Raw genomic sequence first — 12,548 nt, forward strand, 5'->3', positions numbered from 1 at the left:
GCAAAACCCTGTCTCTACAAAAAATAGTGTGCCCCTGTAGTAGCGTGCCTCTGCAGTCCCAGCTATTTGGCAGTCCGAGGTGGGAGGATGTGGCTTGAGCCTGGGAGGTTGAGGCTGCAGGAGCTGTGATTGCGCCACTGCAGTCCAGCCTGAGCAACAGAGTGAGACCCCGTCTCAAAAAATAAATAAATAAATAAATAAATAAAATTGCCTAGTAGAGTGCCTCTTTGACTTCACATCTTCATTAAGTGCCTAGGAATGGGTCTAGCACAAAAAGACTACCAAAGATTTTAAGACTGGGATAAAACCTAGTCTGAAAACAAGATTTTCCTTGTAACACATTTATTGAGTTATACTTCACAGACCATAATTCACCTATTTAAAATACACAATTCTATAGTTTTTAGTATATACTAGTTGACACTTAACCCTGGGGGATACATTCCAGGACCCCCATTGGATGCCTGAAACTGACGATAGTACTGAATCCTATATATACTGTTTTCTCTATACATACATACCTACGATAAAGTTTAATTTGTAAATTAGCAGAGTAAGAGATTAACAACAATAACTAATAATAAAATAGAACAGGCTGGGCACAGTGGCTCACGCATGTAACCCCAGCACTTTGGGAGGCCAGGGCAAGCAGACTGCTTGAGCCCAGGAGTTCAAGACCAGCCTGGGCAACATGGCAAAACCCCATCTCTATAAAATATACAAAAATTGCTGGGTGTGGTGATGCATGCCTGTGGTCCCAGCTACTATGGAGGCTGAGGTAGCAAAATCACCCGAGCCTGGGGAGGTCCAGGCTATGGTGAGCCGTCATTGCACCCCTGCACTCCAGCCTGGATGACAGACCTTGTCTCAAAAATAATAATAAAACAGAGCAATCACAGCAATATACTGTAACAAATGTATACTGTAATAAAAGTTACTGTATATTGTAACTGTGTCTCTAAATATCTTATACTGTACTCATCTCTTTTCGGACCTCAGTTGTTCATGGGTAAATGAAACCACGGCAAGAGAAACTCTGGAGAAGTGGGGACTACTGTATGCACAGAGTTGTGCAACCACCACGGTTGATTTCAGGACTTTTTTTTTGAGACGGAGTCTTGCTGTCACCCGGGCTGGAATGCAGTGGCACGATCTCAACTCACTGAGCCTCTGCCTCCCAGGTTCAAGTGATTCTCCAGCCTCAGCCTCCCGAGTATCTGAATTACCGCTGCCCACCACCACACCCAGTTAATTTTTGTATTTTTAAAACAGACAGGGTTTCACCGTATTGGTCAGGCCGGTCTTGAACTCCTCTCCCCAAGTGATCTACCCTCCTCAGCCTCCCAGAGTGCTGGGATCACAGGCGTGAGCCACCACACCCGGCCAATTACAAGACATTTTCATCACCCCAAAATGAAACCCTGTACAGTGGACTGAACATGGCGGCTCCAGCACTTTGGGAGACTGAGGCAGAAGGATCCCTTGAGGCCAGCGGGTCCGGAGTCGGTTCTTTCCGGTGGGTTCTTGGTCTCACTGACTTCAAGAATGAAGCTGCGGACGTTGGTGTTGAGTGTTAAAAAGTCACAAAAACGGTGTGTCCAGAGTTTGTTCCTTCAGATATATCCACAGTGTCTTCCTTCCGGTGGGTTCGTGGTCTTGCTGACTTCAAGAACGAACCCACAGACCTCTGTAGCGAGTGTTACGGCTCTTAAAAGTAGCGCAGACCCAAACAGTAAGCAACAGCAAGAATCATTCTGAAGAGCAAAATAACAAGGCAGAACACATGTTACCACTTCTGACTCGGGTGGCCAGCTTTTATTCCCTTATTTGGCCCCTCCCATGTCCTGTTGATTGGTCTATTTCACAGAGTGCTGATTGGTCCATTTTACAGAGTGCTGATTGGTCAATTTTTATGGAACGTTGATTGGTGCATTTACAATCCTCTAGCTAGACACAGAGTGCTGATTGGTGCATTTACAATCCTCTAGCTAGATAGAAAGGTTCTCCAAGTGCCCACCCCATCCGGAAGGCGTGCTGGCTTCACCTCTCGCTAGGAATTTAAGACCGGCGTAAGCAACATGATGAGATCCCTGTCTCTACAAAAAAAAAAATTTAGCCAGGCATGGTGGCACACACTAGTCCCAGCCACTCCAGAGGCTGAGGCAGGAGGATTTCTTGAGCTCCAAGAGTTCTAGGCTGCAGTGAGCTATGATAAGGCCACTATACTTCAGCTTGGGCAACAGCAAGCAAGACCTTGTCTCTAAAAAAGAAAGAGAGAAGAAGAGAGAAAGAAACCCTGTACTCATTAGTAGTCACTCCCCATCCCCCACCCCTGCCCCTATTCCCATCAGCCCTAAGCAATCACTAATCTGTCCTTTATCTCCATGGATTTACCTATTCTGCACATTTCACATGAGTGGAATCATACAATATGTGATCTTCTATGACTGGCTTCTTTCACTTAGCATATGATGTTTTCATGGTTCATTCATGTTGTAACATTTACTGGTACTTCATTCCTTTTTATGGCTGAATAATATTTCATTGTATGGTATACCACTTTTTTCTTTTTGTTTAACTTTTATTTTAGGTTCGGGGTACATGTGCAGGTTGTTATATAGGTAAACTCATGTCATGGGGGTTTGTTGTACAGATTATTTCATCACCCAGTTACTAAGCCTAATAGCCAACAGTTATTTTTTCTGATCCGCTCCCTCCTCCCACTCTCCACCCTCAAGTGTCTGTTGTTTCCCTCTTTTACCACATTTTTCAATGCCTGCTTTTATTATAAAAGTAATACAAGGCCAGGCACGGTGGCTCACGCCTGTAATACCAGCACTTTGGGAGGCCAAGGTGAGCGGATCACCTGAGGTCAGGAGTTGGAGACCAGCCTGTCCAACATGGCGAAATCCTATGTCTACCAAAGATATAAAAATTAGCCAGTGTGGTGGCAGGTGCCTATAATCCCAGCTACTCGGGAGGCTGAAGTGAAATTGCTTGAACCTTGAATCTGGGAGGCAGAGGTTGCAGTGAGCCAAGATTGTGCCATTGCAATACAGCCTGGGTGACAAGAGAGAAACTCTGTCTCAAAAAAAAAAAAAAAGATAATACAAAATATTTTGGACTTGCAATACTGGCAAAAGTAATAAAAAACATTTTACTGCTCATAATTTTATATAATTTACTACTTATAATTTCTCTATTATAAATACAGATTCAGAGAAAATTAAAAGCACCCATAACCCTATCACTCAGAGATAACCACCATAAACATTGGATATCTTTTGTTCTGAGCTTAATCTATGCAAATATATTTAGTAATTGGAATCATACTTGTAATGTTTGTGTAATATGAATTTTTTTCTTGTGGTAAAATGCACATAATATCATATTTACCATTTTAGCCATTTTAAAGCGTACAGTTCAGTGGCACTAAGTACACTAAGTACATTCACATTGTTGTGAAACCACCACCATCCACCTCCAGAACTTTTTTATCATCCAAAACTGAAACTCTGTACCCATTAAACAATAACTCCTCACTCCTCTCCCCTTCAACCCCTGGCAAGCACCATTCTGCTTTTTCTCTATGAATTCGAGAACTCCAGGTTCCTCACCTAAGTGGAATCCTACAGTATTTCTCCTTATGTGTTATTTCGCTGGCTTATTCGGCTAAGCATAAAGTCTTCAAGATTGATCTATGCTGTAGTACGAGCGGACTTCAAGAAGTTAGTGGAAAAATTGAATTAAATGATTTTTTTTAGGACTGGGTGCAGTGACTTACACCTGTAATCGCAGCACTTTGGGAGGCCAAGGTAGGAGGATCACTTGAGCTCAGGAGTTTGATTCCAGCCTGGCCAACATGGTGAAACCCCATGTCTACTAAAAATACAAAAATTAGCTGGGTGTGGTGGCACGTGCCTGTAATTCCAGCTACTCGGGAGGCTGAGGCAGGAGAATCGCTTGAACCTGGTAAGTGGAGGTTGCAGTGAACCAAAATTGTGCCATTGCTCTCCAACCTGGGCGTCACAGCAAGACTTTGTCTCAAAAAATAAAAAATTAGCTGGGTGTGGTGGTGCGTATCTGTATTCCCAGCTACTTGGGAGGCTGAAGTGGGAGGATTCCTTGAGCCAGGGAGGTTGAGGCTGCAGTAAGCTATGATTGTACCACTGCACTTCAGCTTAAGCAACAGAGTGAGACCCTGTCTCAAAAAATAAAAATAAAAAAATAAAGTTTGATCAGGAGCTGAGATACCCCAGAAAGCCCTGAAAGTAGCCACATCTCTACCACCAGCTTTGGCTGCCCAGGGAGTAGTGGCCTCGGCGGCCTCACATCCATGGTTCTGTGGGTAGGGACAAGAAGGTCATGGCGAAGATTTTTGGGAAAAGGAAAATGATTCAATGTAAGAAACAGATCTGCCATTAAAAAAGAACCCCAGGGAGTACCTTGGCTGTGTAGGAACTGGAGAGACTGTGGAGTCTGACGCTGAAGGAGAAAAGGGTGCGGAAGCAGCAGATGTCACAGCCCTGGTTGAATTCCACTGCAAGGCAGTAAATGTGGAGCAGGCCGTAACCATTATGGAAGCAATCCACGTCCTGGGGGTCCTCCACACAATTACCAGCAGAATTACCAGAATAGTGAGCGTGGGGAAAAGGAGGAAGGATAGGAGAGTGCTCCCAAAGGCCAGGCCCAACAAGACTGGCCCTTCCTCAGGAGAAGGTTCCTGGAGAAGGTTCCTGCCCTACTACCTGAAGAGACCCTATGGGCGTGGACCACAGTGTTCCAGCCCTCCAGCGCAGGGAGCGGAGATGGAGGATGCTGACAGCCAGGGTGCAGGAGCACCAGGTAGACCAGTGAGGCAAGATGTGTATGTGGCTATAGGCCATGATTCCGCTGGGGCCCTCTTAGCCAAAGACAGCCTAGAGAGGATGGTGATGAAGAGGATAAAAAGAAATCAAGGAGATGAGACCCCAGGTCAGCAGCAAGGTCGGTGCCCAGGTGGAGACCCAGAAAATATGGCAAAGAGACAAAGCAGCTGAAAATTTGCCCATGGCCAAGGCTGAGCAGGGTAGGGCTGAGTAAATACCAGCTTACCATCTCTACCATCATCCCCTTTAGTCGTACAACAAGAAGAAATGAATGTGAAACTGCAGCAATAAGAAATGAACAAAAGATTGGCACTGAAGACATTGTTTGCTCTTTGCTGCTGACCAATTATTAGAACTATCTGCATTATCTGTGCAGCATGGGTTTTTAAAATCACTTTTTTCCTAAAGACAACTCTTTTTGGTGATAACAAATGTGGTTTTCTTAAAAAAAAAAAAAAAAAGTCTGGCTTTTCTCAATATGCCTCTAAAGATTTTTAAATTGTTTCCTATCTGTCAAGTTGAGACTTAAGAACTTCATTTTAAATTTGTAATAAAAGTTTACAACTTGGTGTTTTTTCAAAATAGTCAATGAACTGCAAGCACTTGTCAATAAAGATCTTAAATAATTGTCAAAAAAGTTAAAATAAAAAATATAAACTTTATTTCTCAACATAGACTTCACCAAGTTCGGGACACTTTCTTTTGTAAGCAATGATACCAGCCATTTAGTCCATCCCTAAAGAACTGAGGGTCCTGGGAATGTAACCATGTCAGTGCAGTCTCTTTTACGATACTAACTGAAGAAAAATAGGTGTAGTTTTATGGGTTTTTTTAAAGATTAGGAAATGAAGGCAGAAGGAGGCAAATCAGGACTGTAAGGTGGATGCCTAATGATTTCCTTTTGAAACTCTATTTATTTATTTGTTTGTTTGTTTGTTTTTTGAGGCAGGGCCTCACTCTGTAGCCCAGACTGGAGTGGAGTGACACAATCACGGCTTACCACAACCTCTACCTCCTGGGCCCAAGCAATTCTCCCACCTCAGCCTTCCGAGCAGCTGGGACTACAGGCATGCACAACCACGCCTGGCTAATTTTTGTATTTTTTGTAGAGACAGGGTTTCACCATGTTGCCCAGGCTGGTCTCTAATTCCTGGGCTCAAGCAATTCACGTGCCTTGGCCTCCCAAAGTGCTGGATTACAGGCATGAGCCACCGTGTCCAGCCTGGTGAAACTCTTGCTTGCACCCATTTTGATGAGAGGAATGAACAGTAGCATTGGCGTGGCAGAGAAAGACTCCCTAGTGAAGATTTCTTAGGGATTTTCTGCTAAAGCTTTGACTAACTTTCTCAAAACACTCCTGTAATAAGCAGATGTTATCATTCTTTGGCCCTCCGGACAGTTAACAAGTAAAATACCTCAAGCATCCCAAAAAGCTATTGCCATGACCTTTGCTCTTGACTGGTCCACTTTTGCTGTGACTGGACCACTTCCACCTCTTGGTTGCCATTGTTTAGATTGTGCTTTGTCTTCAGGATCATACTGGTAAAGCCACGTCTCATCTCCTGTTATAATTCTTCAAGGAAGTGCTTCAGGATCCTGACCCCACTCGTTTAAAATTTCCATTGAAAGCTCTGCTCAATCCTTTTGTAGCTCCTGAGCACGATGATTGTGTGTTCATGCTCATGTGTGAGATGTCCCACCCTTGAACCTTGTTACAACATCGGCACATTACCTGTCTGACATGGAAGGAAAAAAAAATGCTGTGCTCTCTGCTTTTGTCTGCAGCTGATCTGAATGCAACTGTTTTGGCATCCATCAAATGAAAAGTTTGCTCACCTTTAATTTTTCTATTAGAATTGTGTAAACTGAGCCAATTGAGATATCTATGGTGTTGGGTATTGTTTCTGCTGTTAATAATCAGTCTTCTTCAATTAGGGTACAAATAAGGTTAACTTTTTCCTTGAAAATTGAAGTGGATGCTCTGTTGCTTCAGGTTTCATCTTCAATATCGTCTTGTCCTCTCTTAAAATGAGTTATCTATTTGTAAACTGCTGAATTCTTTGGTGCATCATCCTCATAAACTTTTTGCAAAGCATTGTTAAAAGAAAAACTTCAGCCTAATTAAAGGAGTTTAATTGAGCAATGGACAATTCCCAAATTGGGCAGCCCCTAGAATTACAGCAGATTCAGAGAGACTCCAGGGGTGCCTCATGGTCAGAACAAATTTATAGGCAAAAAAAGTAAAGTGATGTACAGAAATCAGAAGTGAGGTACAGAAACAGCTGGATTGGTTACAGGTTGACATTTGCCTTATTTGAACACAGTTTGAACACTCAGCAGTCTAAGAGTGCTTGAAGTATGGCTGCTGGGATTGGCCAAGACTCAGTAATTTAGTTATAGGCACATACTCCTAAGTTAAGTTTTTAATCTTGTCTGCCTATTACACTAGGTTACAGTTAGTCCACAAGGACTCAAATACAGAAGTATGGACTTTCTTCTCAGGCTATATTTAGTTTGCTTTAAGAGCATCAATAATTTCATCATTCTTTCACCCAAGCTTCACCGTAAAGCTTCCATTTGTCCACCATCAAGCTTCACCATTGATTTTTGTTCTTGCTTCAATTTTAGCAGAATTTATGTTGCTCTGAAAGGTACTCTGTTCAAACTGATGTCTTATCCTTCTTAGTGTTTCAGACTAGATCCCATTCAGGCATGTTATAACAAGTAAGTACAAGTTTATTTTGGTGCAAAAAATTTTGAAATCCATGCATACCTTTTTTCTTTTTTCCGTTTTTTTGAGACGGAATCTCACTCTGTTGCCCAGGCTGGAGTGCAGTGGTGCGATCTCGGCTCACTGCAACCTCCACCACCCGGGTTCAAGCAATTTTCCTGCCTCAGCCTCCCGAATAGCTGGGATTACAGGTGCCCACCACCACGCCCGGCTAATTTTTGTATTTTCAATAGAGACAGGGTTTTGCCATTTTGGCCAGTCTGGTCTCGAACTCCCGACCTCAGGTGATCTGCTTGCCTTGGCCTCCCAAAGTGCTGGGGTTACAGACACGAGCCACCATGCATGACCAGTTTTTTCATAATATGCATTTTCCATGAACTTTCTTAAGACCCCTCATATATGACAGAATTTTCTTCCTTTTTTAGACTAAATAATTTTCTATTGTATTTATGTACCACATTTTCTTTTTCCATTCATCCATCAATAAATACTTAGGTTGCATCCAACTCTTGGCTATTGTGAAGTAATACTGCTAAGAACATGGGTGTACAAATATTTGTTTGAGTCCTTGCTTTTCATTATTTTGGGTATTTATATTCAGAGTAGAATTGCTGGATCATATAGCATAGTACTTTTATGTATAAATCTTTGAAGAACCACCATATTGTTTTCCATAGCAGCTGCACCATTTTACATTCCCAATAGCAGTACACAGTGTTCTGATTTCTTCACATCCTTGCCAACACTTGTTATTATCTGTCTTTTTTATCATAGCTATCCCAGTGGGTGTGAATTGGTGTCTCATTGTGGTTTTGATTTGTAGCTCCCCAATGATAATGATCTTGAACAGCCTTTTGTGTGCTTATTGACTTATCTACTGTGGAGAAATGTCTATTCAGATCCTTCGCACATTTTTGAATTGGGTTGTCTTTTTATTACCAAGTTATAAGTGTTTAAATGTTTTGGATACAAGTGCTTTATCAGATATAAGATTTGCAAATATTTTCTCCCATTCTAAGGGTTGTCTTTTCACTTTCTTGATAGTGCCCTTTGAAACACACAAATTTTTAATTTTGATGAGGTCCAATTTATACTTTCTTTGGTTGATTGTGCTTTTGTGTCATAGCTGAGAAACTGTTGCTTAATCTAAGGTCATGAAGATTTACACCTATGTTTTCTTTTAGGAATTTTTATGGTTTAGCTTTTACATTTAGGTCTTCGGTTCATTATGAGTTTCACATTTGTATTGTATATGATTTTTTAAAAAGCTTTGTTATAGTTTTCATTAGAGTAGTGTAACATACTAAACTCCACTAAACTTGGATGTTATCCATAATATCTAGCACATGTAGAGAATTTTATCTTTTATTATCTCAATTTTATGGACATGCATCCTCACATTGTGATCTAGGTAGGGCAGTGTAGTTATATTCACTCCCCAAATGGGAAAGACGAAGGCAGAAAGGTTCAATGACTTGTCCGAGATCATGGTGCTCACAAGAGGTAAAGCAAGGCTTAGAACCCATGTCTTCTGCTCTCACTCCTCATGCCTGTTTCCACTGCTCTGAACATGTTCAGGGAGAGGATTCTGAAGGGAATTACCAGGATGGCCACTGGGCACATTTTTGAGAATATTTATGTTGTAAAAGAGGGATTCTCATCAAGGAAGGATACCAACAGTCACTGGAGATCTTGGTAGGCACTTAATTTACAATATGTAATTTAATCTTCATGATAACCCTTCAAGAAAGGGAGAAGAAAACTAAAAACTACTACTGAGAGTAATTTGTTCAAGAATACACACAAGGGAAGTAGGTGAACTGCAATTTGAACCTAGATCCTGGGGCCATCAGTACTCCTGGTGTACTTGGATGCTGGAAGAGGAAATGCTGAGTGTGGAGTCCTACCAGCAACATAACTTAAAAATATATATATTTATAGGCTGGAGAGCCTTTTTACCTCATTACGGCTGAGATACTCAAGCAAGGCAAACTGAATTGGCTTTGTTTTTTCATTACTAACTCAAATTCCCAACTTTATCAAAAGTATTTATAAAAACATTCACACACATACTATACACACACACACTTTTTTTTTTTTTTTTTTTGAGACGGAGTCTCACCCTGTCACCCAGGCTGGAGTGCAGTGGTGTGATCTCAGCTCACTGCAGTCTTCACCTCCTAGGTTCAAGCAATTCTCCTGCCTCAGCCTTCCAAGTAGCTTGAATTACAGGCGCAAGCCACCACGCCTGGCTAGTTTTGTATTTTTAGTAGAGACTGGGTTTCACCATGTTGGTCAGGCTGGTCTCAAACCCCTGATCTCAGGTGCTCAGGCGATCCACCTGCCTCAGCCTCCCAAAGTGCTGGGATTACAGGTGTGAGCCACTGCACCAGGCCCCCAACACACACATTTTATCTTTAGTCATTGCAACTGTTTTCACAAAAATAATCCAACCCAATAATTGATAAATAGGCCACAGGACTAGAAATGGTCAAACCTGGTATTTCTAAAACGTGGCCATGTTTATTTTTCTTATGGTATTTTTAAAATTTTTTAGAATTTTTGTGGGTACATAGTAGGTGGATATATTTATGAGGTACATGAGATGTTTCTTATGGTGTATTTTTATTTAGGTTTTTCATGACTTAATGACCTTATCCATACCGTGGTTTGTTTTTTTTAAAAAGCAAACACCACACACAGTCATGTCATTTAAAATTGGAATAAGTGATTGCAGGAATTTAATACCCCTGTGTTGCATGTTGCTATGGTTTGAATGATGGTATTCCCTCCAAAATTCAGTTGTAACATAATCCCCAATGCAACAGTATTAAGTGGTGTGGCCTCTGGGAGGTGATTAAGTCATGAGGGTTCTGCTCTCGTGAATGGGGTTAGCACCCTTATGAAAGGGCTCAAGACTGAAGGAGGTGTTCTCTTGCCTTTCTGTCCCTTCTACCATGTGAGGACACAGCATGCATCCCCTCCAGAGGATGGAGCAACGAGCCACCATCTTGGAAACAGAGAGCTGCCCTCACCAGACACCAACGTTGGCACCTTGATCTTGGACTTCCCAGCGTTTGAAACTGTGAGAAATAAATTCTTGTTGTCGGCTGGGCACGGTGGCTCATGCCTGTAATCCCAGCACTTTGGGAGGCTGAGGCAGGTAGATCACTTGAGATCAGGAGTTCAAGACCAGCCTGGCCAACCTGGTGAAACCCTGTCTCTACTAAGAACACAAAAATTAGCCAGGAGTGGTGGCAGGCGCCTGTAATCCCAGCTACTCTGGAGGCAGAGGCAGGAGAATCGCTTGAACCCAGGAGGCAGAGGTTGCAGTGAGCCGAGATCACACCATTGTACTCCAGCGTGGGTGACAAGAGCTAAACTCCGTCTCAAAAAAAAAAAAAAAAAAAAAAATTCTTGTTGTCTATAAATTACCCAGTCTCAGATGTTTTGTTATAGCAGCACAAATGGACAAAGGCATACGTGTAATCCTCCCATCACAGAGGGAGTCACTGAGGCACCAAAAAGTGGGCTAGATTCCTGATTCTAGCACTTGCTTGCCATTGTCTTTGGACAAATTACCAGGTTGTTGGGAGAATCAAGTAAGCCAATCATTGTAAAACCTGTCATAAATATTCAATAACGAAACTTATTGAAGAGTTAGGTGTGCCTTGGCTTCGATCACACAGCTAAGCGCTAGATCTGGGGCTAGGATACAGCTTCAGGCTTTGGATTTATGAGAAGAGTCAAAGTTTTTGTTTAAAATGCAGATTATCAGGCAAGGGCCTAAAAACATTGATTTAAACAGTAGTTGTGTTGTTGCGTGTACATGAAAACTGCCTCAGAATAAAACCAGGTTTGCCTTGGTCTAATGACACCTTGACTATCATGACATTCACAAAGCTTTTGCTTCTCCCACTCTGGTAACCTCTCATGTTTTTTTAATTTCTATTCTTCCATTCTTAAAGGGCTGACCTTTTCTTGATCTCATCTCCAAATTGATACTGAAGTGCAAGCTGCTGAAGCACCCCCCAGGTGCTGACAACAAGGACCAGTGTTTTAATCTTCTTAGGGAGCAGATCAGAGTGTGTTTAGAAGGCAAAGGAGAGGTTAAGCTAGCTCTGAAGGAAGGATTACTTTGTAAAATTGAACTTTCACCCTCCCTGCTCACTCCCTGCTCTCCCTCCTACCTTAGCATGGCAGCACCCAGTTACCCAAGGCACAAAGCTGGCATCAGCAATGAGACTTCCTTCTCCTCACACCCAGTGACTCACCCAATTCTTTATTTCCCACGTCTTGAAAGGTGGAGTGCATGCTGCCACCTCTCTCTAATACTGCCTATGCTGTGGTGATGGTGGTAATAGTAGCTAGCTGATGGGTGCTAGCAGCTAGTATAAGGTCCTTACATCTATCAAATCATTTAGCCCTCAGAATAACCCTGTTATTTGCATTTTACAGATAAGAAACTGAGGCACAGAGAATTGGGTTAAGAAACCAACGTGCCTGAGATTATACAACTAGCAGCCCATCTGGATTCTTCCCATCGAGGCCCTGGGGCTCCAGAGCCCACCCGCTGCACCTCTCTAGCTACCAGTGCAGGCATCTCTCTTCTGTCCTTTGCATGCCCCAAATAAGCTTCTTCCTGACTGGTTTCTAGGCTCTCATCTTGTCCCCCACCAATCCATTTCCCATATTTTTGTTCTAAAACACAAATAGAAACATGCCCCTCTTACACCCGACTTTTCCACTGCTCCAGTGGACTAAGCAAGTTCAACTCCTTAGCCTGGGCGGGCCTCTGTGTACCACTCTGTCATCTTAGTCTACTGCCTTTTAACTTTGTAGTTCCTGGAATTCACCCATGTTGTCTTTTGACTGCTTAACGGTCTCATTCCTCCAACCCCCATAAATTCCTGGAGAAAAGGATTGGAGCTCAATGACATTTGTTAAAT

At 42.4% G+C, this 12,548-nt stretch overlaps 1 non-coding gene and 1 pseudogene across 1 annotated transcript; both read left to right on the forward strand.

Moving 5' to 3' along the window:
* Nucleotides 1-1,439: 1,439 nt before the first annotated feature.
* LOC100981857 (Y-box-binding protein 1-like) lies at nt 1,440-5,039 on the forward strand (annotated as a pseudogene).
* A 1,467-nt stretch (nt 5,040-6,506) lies between these two features.
* Nucleotides 6,507-6,610, forward strand: LOC112438675 (small nucleolar RNA U13). Its single transcript, XR_003027051.1, has one exon. It is a non-coding gene; the product is annotated as a small nucleolar RNA U13 (small nucleolar RNA).
* Nucleotides 6,611-12,548: the final 5,938 nt, after the last annotated feature.

The sequence above is a fragment of the Pan paniscus genome, chromosome 1, assembly GCF_029289425.2.
Source record: "Pan paniscus chromosome 1, NHGRI_mPanPan1-v2.0_pri, whole genome shotgun sequence".
NCBI classification, from domain to species: Eukaryota; Metazoa; Chordata; class Mammalia; order Primates; family Hominidae; genus Pan; species Pan paniscus.